This window comes from Amblyomma americanum, unplaced genomic scaffold, assembly GCF_052857255.1.
Source record: "Amblyomma americanum isolate KBUSLIRL-KWMA unplaced genomic scaffold, ASM5285725v1 scaffold_42, whole genome shotgun sequence".
Lineage (NCBI taxonomy): Eukaryota > Metazoa > Arthropoda > Arachnida > Ixodida > Ixodidae > Amblyomma > Amblyomma americanum.
The window spans coordinates 281,692-290,168 of NW_027526514.1; positions in this window are offsets into that span (position 1 = coordinate 281,692).

Genomic DNA, 8,477 nt, shown 5'->3' on the forward strand with positions numbered 1-8,477 from the left:
TGTGGTGTGTGCGGGGATATCGAACATTATATTATGTACTGCCCAGAGTACAAGGCGGAAATGCATGTGATGTTCACTTTCTTCAAGAAGACAGCAAGCCTTCACAGTACAGTTCAGGACATTGTCTACCCGAGTGGAAACCAGACATGCAGAAGGGAGGCTGCACGCCTTCTTTTTACGTTTCTGCACGACACAGATCTTGTTTCTAAATGGTGACAGCAGGAACGGACTATGGCCTACCCTGATTGAATGTATGCGTAGATGGTGTCTTCTGGAGTGGACTGCGTTATACTGTGAGTGAATGTGTGTATGGATTGTGGCACCACAATAGACTATGTTTTATTGTGACTGAATATATGTATTGATGGTGACTTCTGGAGTGGACTGTGATGTGTACTGAGTGGGGTGATTGTGTGCATAGATGGTGACTGCGGGACACGAATGTGTGCTATTATAACAGACTGCGCATAGCGGGGTAGATGCGAGAGGTTTTAGGACATTATTAACATAGAAGGGACGCTACGGTGGAGCAATTGCCGACAGAATAAGCAAGGCTAATCCCAGCTGCAGCATTCTATACCTCAACTCAACTCAACTCAAGCTGTATCCCTTCACTTCGGTCTTTCTCCTTTGGCCTCACAGTAAAAATGAAAAGCCCGGATCCAAAAGCGACGCGTCTTCTAGGACTGTGGGCGACATCAGCAACATGAAGCGCTCAGCTAAACGCTCTCATCGCTATTTTAGAGGAATCGTGCCTGGCACCATGCTGTTGCTGTTGTTGAGTTCACTGACCGGCTGCCAGCGCTGAACGATGTGTCGCTCATAGCGCGATGCGCCGCGACTCTCTTTAAAGGGGTGTCTAAATTGCAAACACCGAGGTCGATGGATCTTCACTTGGCAGCGATAGCGGTCACTTGAACCACAGGCGATGTAGCTGGCGAAGACACTGCAGCTTCCCCGAGGCGGCGTTCCCCGCGCAAGTAGAGGAACGCCCTCCCCCTCTTGTTTCTTTTTATTTACTTCCAGGGAACAATCTATAACAAGCTCCCAGAGTTTCTAGAGATAGCGAGCTGGTAGACGCCAATCCTCGCACAGTGGCTGTCCACTACACAGCGCGGGTCCCCCCTTTCGTACTCCGCCGCGAGCTTCGCGTCGCTCTGCTGAATAGAGCGCTGCGTGGGCCTGGCCCTCGGAAAAGGGCGAGGCCACGGCAGGCGGCGCTAGCAGTATTGGTGAGAGTACCCCCCCCCCCCCCCCCTAGAGGCGTATCAACTATCTTCACTTAATCAATCATAACCTGCTACCTTACCTCTCTCCTTGTTTCTTTGTGTCCGGGGGATAACTCATTCACCCAGCATTCAGTGAGGGAGTTAATGTCCATGGCCGCTGCTGTACCACCCTGTATCGAAAAACCCGGACTTGCCCGAAAGCGCAAGCATCCCAAGTAATCCCAAACCCTGAGCAATGGGAGGCCGCGCTTTCCAGCTCTAGCAAGCAAGACCAGCGGCTTGGTTAGACCCGAACTCAAGCACTCACTTTATGCGACGTACGGTAAAGATCCCAACGCGTCGGTTGGTCTTGGAAGCACATCTAGGATAAAAAACGGTAGAATTTCATGCCTGGATGGCGCTTAGCATAAGTATCCTAGGATCCAACTATGCAACAATTCATGTGAGTTATCATGACACTGTTATGAATGCAAGCACTCTGCTCTACGCAGTCGCTAGACAACACGCCGTAGGCTTCCGTTGGGTGACACGTGCACGTGGTGCTACCGTCTCGCTGCACGCTTCCCATACTTGTGCCTGGTCCGGGGTGCATTTGCCGCAAGTATTACGCTTGGAAGGCGTGATTTCTTCTACCACATGCCAACAACGAAATACGTCTTCCCTTTTGCGTACAACATGCCGTTCTTCTGGCGCTATTAAAATAAATTCATCGTCTGGTCTTGTATATATACCGGGTGTTTAAGCGAACACTTTCAAAAATGTTCAAAAACAGGCTTTTTGGGGTAAGGCTATTACTGCTATTACGGAATAGTATTACCTGGGTTGGTGGACGCCAGAAAACCATTGCATCGTCTTAAGTAGTAAGCTAGTAAAATAATTTATTATTTAACATATTCACCAGTAGATTTGACGCCTAAATGCAATTTGGAATTTCTAGCCGATAGTTAGTAATAGCCATATCAGTTTTTAGAATTTCGAAAACGCTGTTAATCTTGCCGCTGTGGCTAGAAAATGTTTGGCTTTTTCGACTAGTTACGTGCCCTGGAGGGGTTGCTTTGACCGTGCCTGCACGTTTTCGAAAGTGCATGTATTTTCGCACTATGCAGCCAGATTTTCTCGAGAAAAAGCTGCCAGGGTAATGGCGTTTTAGAAATTCTAAAAACTGACGTTACTATTAGTAACGACCAGCTACAAATCTCTAATTGCAACCAGTTGCCTATCTGTGATAGTTGAAAAGTTAGTTGTCTAAAATTAGTTAACCATATTACCGCTTAAAGGGGCTCTGAAACGCCTTCCGAGGAGAGCACATGCACTCCGTTAATCACTGCACTGTGTTGCCATGAAAACTGGAGCCAAATAATACTCTTCTACACGCGGCAGACGACCCACAATCGCGCGTCAATGTTGGCGAGCCCTTCCCGGCGACATTTTCCTGCTCGCACCCTCCTCTGTCCCCCGCATCTGCGTAGACAAGGTGGGAGGTGGCCATTGGTTAGATTCTTTCAGACGTCAGGCAGCTACCGCGGCCGCGGCCAATAAGCCGCTTATCTCCGGCGGGTCGGGAAGCTTCGCTCCCTGAGTGGGGTCGGCGAAGGTGCGCCTGCCTTCCATGGGGCAAAAAGTGAAGAGGGGAGAGGGAAAGGCGTGAAGACGCTGAAATTCAAATTTTAACTACAGATAACTCCGCTTCCACGAAGCGCATTTAAAAAATCCTTGCTATACACTATTCGTGAAGCGGCGTGTTTCAATATTCCAGGCATGCCGCAACTTTATTTGAGCCTCCTTCAAAGCCCCTTTAAGACAATTCAGCGGCTTTCACGCGTTCGCCAACAATGATAATACAATACCGCACAAGTTATATTTTTACCCCAAACAGCCTATTTTTGAAATGTTTTGAAAGCGTTGCTGAAACATGCGGTGTATAAAAAAACACAATTCGTTAGTGATTAAGGGAGTGCCTTCAGAAAATCAAGGGAGTATATACAACTGCCCCCCCCCCCCCCTTTCCCTTCTAAGCGGTGCGAAAGAAAATCTCTGGTTTAGTCTGAGATATCCGCGGGATCGACTACACTGCCAGGAGTGCTGAGTGATTGGCCGCGCGTGGGAGAACTGAGCAGCAATATCAAGAGAAAGTTGAATTTCGACGGTTCATTTTCACCTAACTAAAACGAAAAACAACGCTAAAATCGGGACAATGTTGTGCATGCCGTTCCCTTCCCGTTTATCGTGCCATGTCCAACATTTGTGAACAAACATTTTGAAAACTGAAAAACTTTAAGATAATGGTATAGAAATATTGAAGGTAATACTCCAGTCTTCCGATATGTTGCACATTCTTTTGTATTGTTTCCATCGCTTCCATGGAGCAGTTAAGACTGCCATAGAAAACCAGTCGGGAACGATTTTGACGATTAAAAAGCGTTTAACAGCAAAAAAATTCAAGCCTGTCGAGAGGACATCTGCGGATATATTGAATGCTATAGTGAAATCTTACAACATTTGAAAGAAGAAATTGTGCTCATAAACTTTTTCGCGTTAAAAATTGATTTTGTCCAGAATTATTGGGTATGCCACGTTTGGCCAGCGATTGTATCGGTTGGAACGGCAGCGCAATCATGCTGGTTGTCCAAAAAATTGGAGGACGCTTATACTTCGTGTATAAGAGTGGAACGCGACAGCGTGCTGCAGCGCTGCCAGGGAGTCGACGGAACGCCATCGCCCGTTCAGGGCGATGCCTTTCCCGTTGGACAAATCGCTCGGAGTCTCTTGGCGGCCTCTCAAAACATCCCATCCGCCGCCCTAAGAGATCACGAACGGGCTGCACTGATGCTGCCTCCTGAATTGGCCGTTGGGTATCTCCGTTCTGATGGTAATTTTATAGGAAAGGAAAGGCGCCGTAACTGTCTTACATATCGGTGGATTCCTCAACCTTGCCGTGAGGGAAGAGAGGAAGTTTGTAGTGAAAGAGAAAAGTCAGAAAGAGAGACCGTAATGGAGGTCTGCGTCTCCTTTGGCGCCGCATTCGCTGACCACAGCAGTCCGCAGACACGTAGATCACAGGCGCTGGGGCGGTAAGGGTTCCACGACATCGCAATGGTTGACACGCGCATATAATATGACGCACACAGGTCCGTTCACCACTGCCTGCCCGTCTGAAGCCCGAAGAGATCGCGAAGGGTTGCACCCAAGCTTCGGCCTACAGGGGCGAAACCGTCATGTTATCACCGGGCTCCGCGTTCGGACCAGTTAACGTCTTAATAGGTTTCGTCTTTTGGTCCTCCAAACTCAAGTCCACAACTCCACAACGTTTGGTAGCTTAGCGGGTATGATTTCCGTGCAACAAAAAAAATAAGAGCCTTTGAAGAGAGTTCTGCGCTCACTCGCATCGAAAATTGTAAGACCTGGGCTCGATTCCCAGTATTTCCGCAAGATTTGTATATGGAGATTTTTTTTTGGGATATTCTCGTGTGTAAACGCCGCCAGTAACAACGCCGACACTAGCTTTTCCGAGAAACGGGGCCCTTAATGCTATTGCGTTGAAAGGTGCTGGCCAGTGGCAAACGACGTGAGATAAGTTTTGGAAAATATTGATCAGTATTTGTGCTGCGTGATTGACCAGTGCAACAAACGCTGGCGTATTAGGACATGCGCCTAGGAAATATAACGAAGTTGAGAATAAACACGCGGGCCGCTTATGTACGCAAGGGACGTTCTGCGAACATAGTCCCGATATGTGGTGCCGTTCCCACAAAGCTTCTTGCTCGCGTACTCTGATCGTGATTGGCCGGTGCTTTGGATGTGTACCTGTGAGCCTTTCGGGTCTTCGCTCAGCATAAAGGTGACGGCATAGCGAATCCAGCTTATGTACAAACGTCTTTGTGAGGCTGGCCTCTACGGAACGGTTTGTTAGAGCGATGTCTGCGTAGCATTCGTAATTGGGCGTTTCGCAGTTTCAACCTGGATGAGTTGGCATATGGGTAATGTAATAAGATGACATATGAGTTGTGAAGTGATGTGCAAGATTCATAATTTCCCTGCGCAGGATAAGGGGTTTTGTTCATGCTTTAAGATTCATCGCTTGGCAGCGAATCCGGAACTTTTTTTTTTCTGGGGGGGGGGGGGGGGGGGGAGTGGGCAAGACTTCGAGCTTAGTTTTTCATTTATTTATTTATTGCTCATTCAGGTAATAAATTTCATTTCTATTGTTTTTTTTAATTTTCAATGATCAAAGGTTTATCTAAACTGTCACGTTGGTGTGACGACACTCTAAGGAGTCAGCAAGACAACAAAAAGGCTTCCAAAAGAAACTGCTTAAGGGGCTCACGCGCGCCCACTAAGAACTGAATGGCCCGGTGGCGGCGTTAGCCACAAGTTTGTTCAGCGGTCATCGAAATGAATGCCTGCAGTACTTGGCCGCGCTCAATTTAAAGCTGGCAAGGAACCTTCGAGATAAAGAACCAAAAGCAACTACAAGAATCTGGAAACATGAGGAAGCATTTGCATCTGGCCGCGATCTATGGAGATAAGACTGGTCGCATCTCGCATTACAAAACAAAATAATAGAAAAAGCCACCTGCCGGCGGCTTTGAGTGCAAACGAACGGCGCAAAGGTTCACAACAATACAAAAAGGATTCAAAATGGTAAGCTTTATGCACAAGGAGTGATCTATTGTATTAAAGAAGTTGGTGCATGGTTTGTTTAAATTCTGCTAATCATGATAATGTACACGGGTCATAGAGTCTGCTTATGTTGTGACATGACTGGCTTAGGTTACTCATATGCGAAATGCTTTACAAGTTGCTACGAAGCCAAGTAGCTCAGCCACACTGTACTTTGCATTAAAAGAGTCAAGGAACTGAAGTTTTTAAATTGTCAGAAATCTGATCCAAGTGCGCACTTGAAGACTGGTGGGGGGGGGGGGGCACTGCCCCCTCTGGAAAAAATGTTAAGGGCGACCCCCTCCCCCTCTTCTTCCGGGGTACCGGTCGCCTGGTCTTACGAAGACACGTGAATTTCCTTGAAACAGCATTGTTGTCTTATTTCCCCTATATGCCAGCTTCCTACATCTCCATTTGTGACGCTGTCACTTATCGACGAAAGGCAGCAGACAAAAGCATACGAGTGGGCGTAGTACGTTACGGTGCTGAACTGCTGTACGCTTGTGCATGAAGGTGGATCTATGACGTGCATGCGTTTAATGCATCTTCACAAATGGGTGTACTGTACAGTTTATGACTTACAGACAGCCGTGCTGACGCGTGTTGCGCTATCGTGTTTAACATGTCCCAGTAAGAAGTCTGCAGAAACTTTGATTATTGAGCACTTGCTTCTATTCTGGTATAAGATAGTCCTTCAATCAGTTTCTCTTCGTTTTACAATTACCGATACAACACTGCCATGAGGATGATGTACTTAATTTTATGCGTTGTGTTATACAGTGTTTCACTGAAGTGGGGACAGATGCGCCAGGCTATAACGAGTGCATGAAATCCTTTTTGTGTCGTCAACCGGATCGACTCGAGTTTGGTGCTCCACAAGTGTGAGCGAGGTACCGCCGCAGTGCCTTCCTTTTTTGTTCCCAAGTTAGGCCTCGGTATCGTTGTGCGCGGCCGCGAGTGAAGCTCACGGAGAGAATAAAATGATCTTCACTGTAATTGATTATATTACTGACATTAGAAAGATTCGGTCCCTCAGCGCGACGCAAGTTAGAAGCAACCCCTACTCAAGTAAAGTGCTATGGCAGGCGCGGGCAGTAGCCGTAACTGTTCCCCATATTCCGTGCAGCCAACGGTGGGGCCGGACACACGCTGCGAACTGGTGTCGCCACCTGAACAGCGGTGGGCGCACCGCGCAAGAAGTCTGCAGAGAACGCCGTTGAGCGGCGCCCTGGGCAAGTAGATCGTCGATATAAGGTAGATGTGCGTTTCGTGTTGTGTGTGCGTAGTCTTGTACTGTGTGTATAGTATAGTGTGACATGTGGGCTTCAGCTTGCCAAAACGTCACGGGCGCTATGAGTAAAGTCGCAGTAAAGGGCTCCGGATTAATTTTCACCGCCTGAGGTTCGTTAACGTGCGCTGAGTGTGCACAGCACAGGGGAATGGCTGCATTTCGACGCAATCGAAATGCCTCTGGCACGGCCGGGGTTTGATCCCGGGACCTTAAGCTAAGCAGCTGAACGCCAGAGCCGAAACCATTGCGACGGGTATTCAGAAGTTCAAAACAACATTTTAAGTGTGTTCATAAGCGTGAGGGTAAATTATATAACGACTGTACCTTACCGGTACCAACCCATGGCGCAGAACGTGAAGGTTAACGAAAAGGGTTCAACTTAAATTGAGGACAACGCAGCAATCTATGGAACAGTTGTGATAGGTGTAGCGTTAAAAGAGAGAACTAGAGCAGAATGGGTCAGGGACAAACTCTAATTAACAATATCCTAGCCAAATTCATGAAGAAGGATTGTAATGGGCATGTAACGCGTAGCCAAAATAACCGATAATCGTTAAGGGTAACGGGATGGATGTCAAGAGAAGGCAAGCGTAGCAGGGGGCGGCATAAGGTTAGGGGGGCGGATGAGATTAAGCAGTTTGCTTAGATTAGGTGGCTGCAGCTGGCACAACACAGGGTGAGTTGAAGAGATATGATAGTGGCCTTTGTCCTGCAGTGGACATAATCAAGCTGATGGTGATGATGATAAGCGCGAGAGATGCATCAGCATGTGCTTTACGTGGAACTGCTAATTTCAGGAGCGCAAAACAAAATTTACGACTATACAACGAATGTATTAGCCAAATAAGCATAAAACTTTGGTCCTAGTGGCATTGGGCGCTCTGATCGACTAGACTGATACTTTAAAATATCACGTGGAATGTGAATGACAAGAAGCATGAATCTCGGAAGAAGAACAGAGGGGCGTCTTGCGTTCATTTGCGGTATTCTCTCGGCTTCGGTTGGCGGCATCCACCGCAGCTGACCTCGCCCTTTCACCGTTGTTTCCCGTCTGGTCTCTCAAATGAAACCTTCTGCACGTAACAATATCGCATTTAGTGTTTCAGAAAAGTCTTAGCGTCGTAGAGATGAGTTTCTAATTTTCCACACTAAATCCCTTCCGACATATCACAAAGACTGGCACTACTGATGTAACTGCTTCCACCGCCAAATCCTCTTAAATTTTTTTTCTGTGCAACAGGTTTCACAGAACTCCACAGCGGTGTTTATATTTAAGATTTGTATGCCCGAAGAGGGCC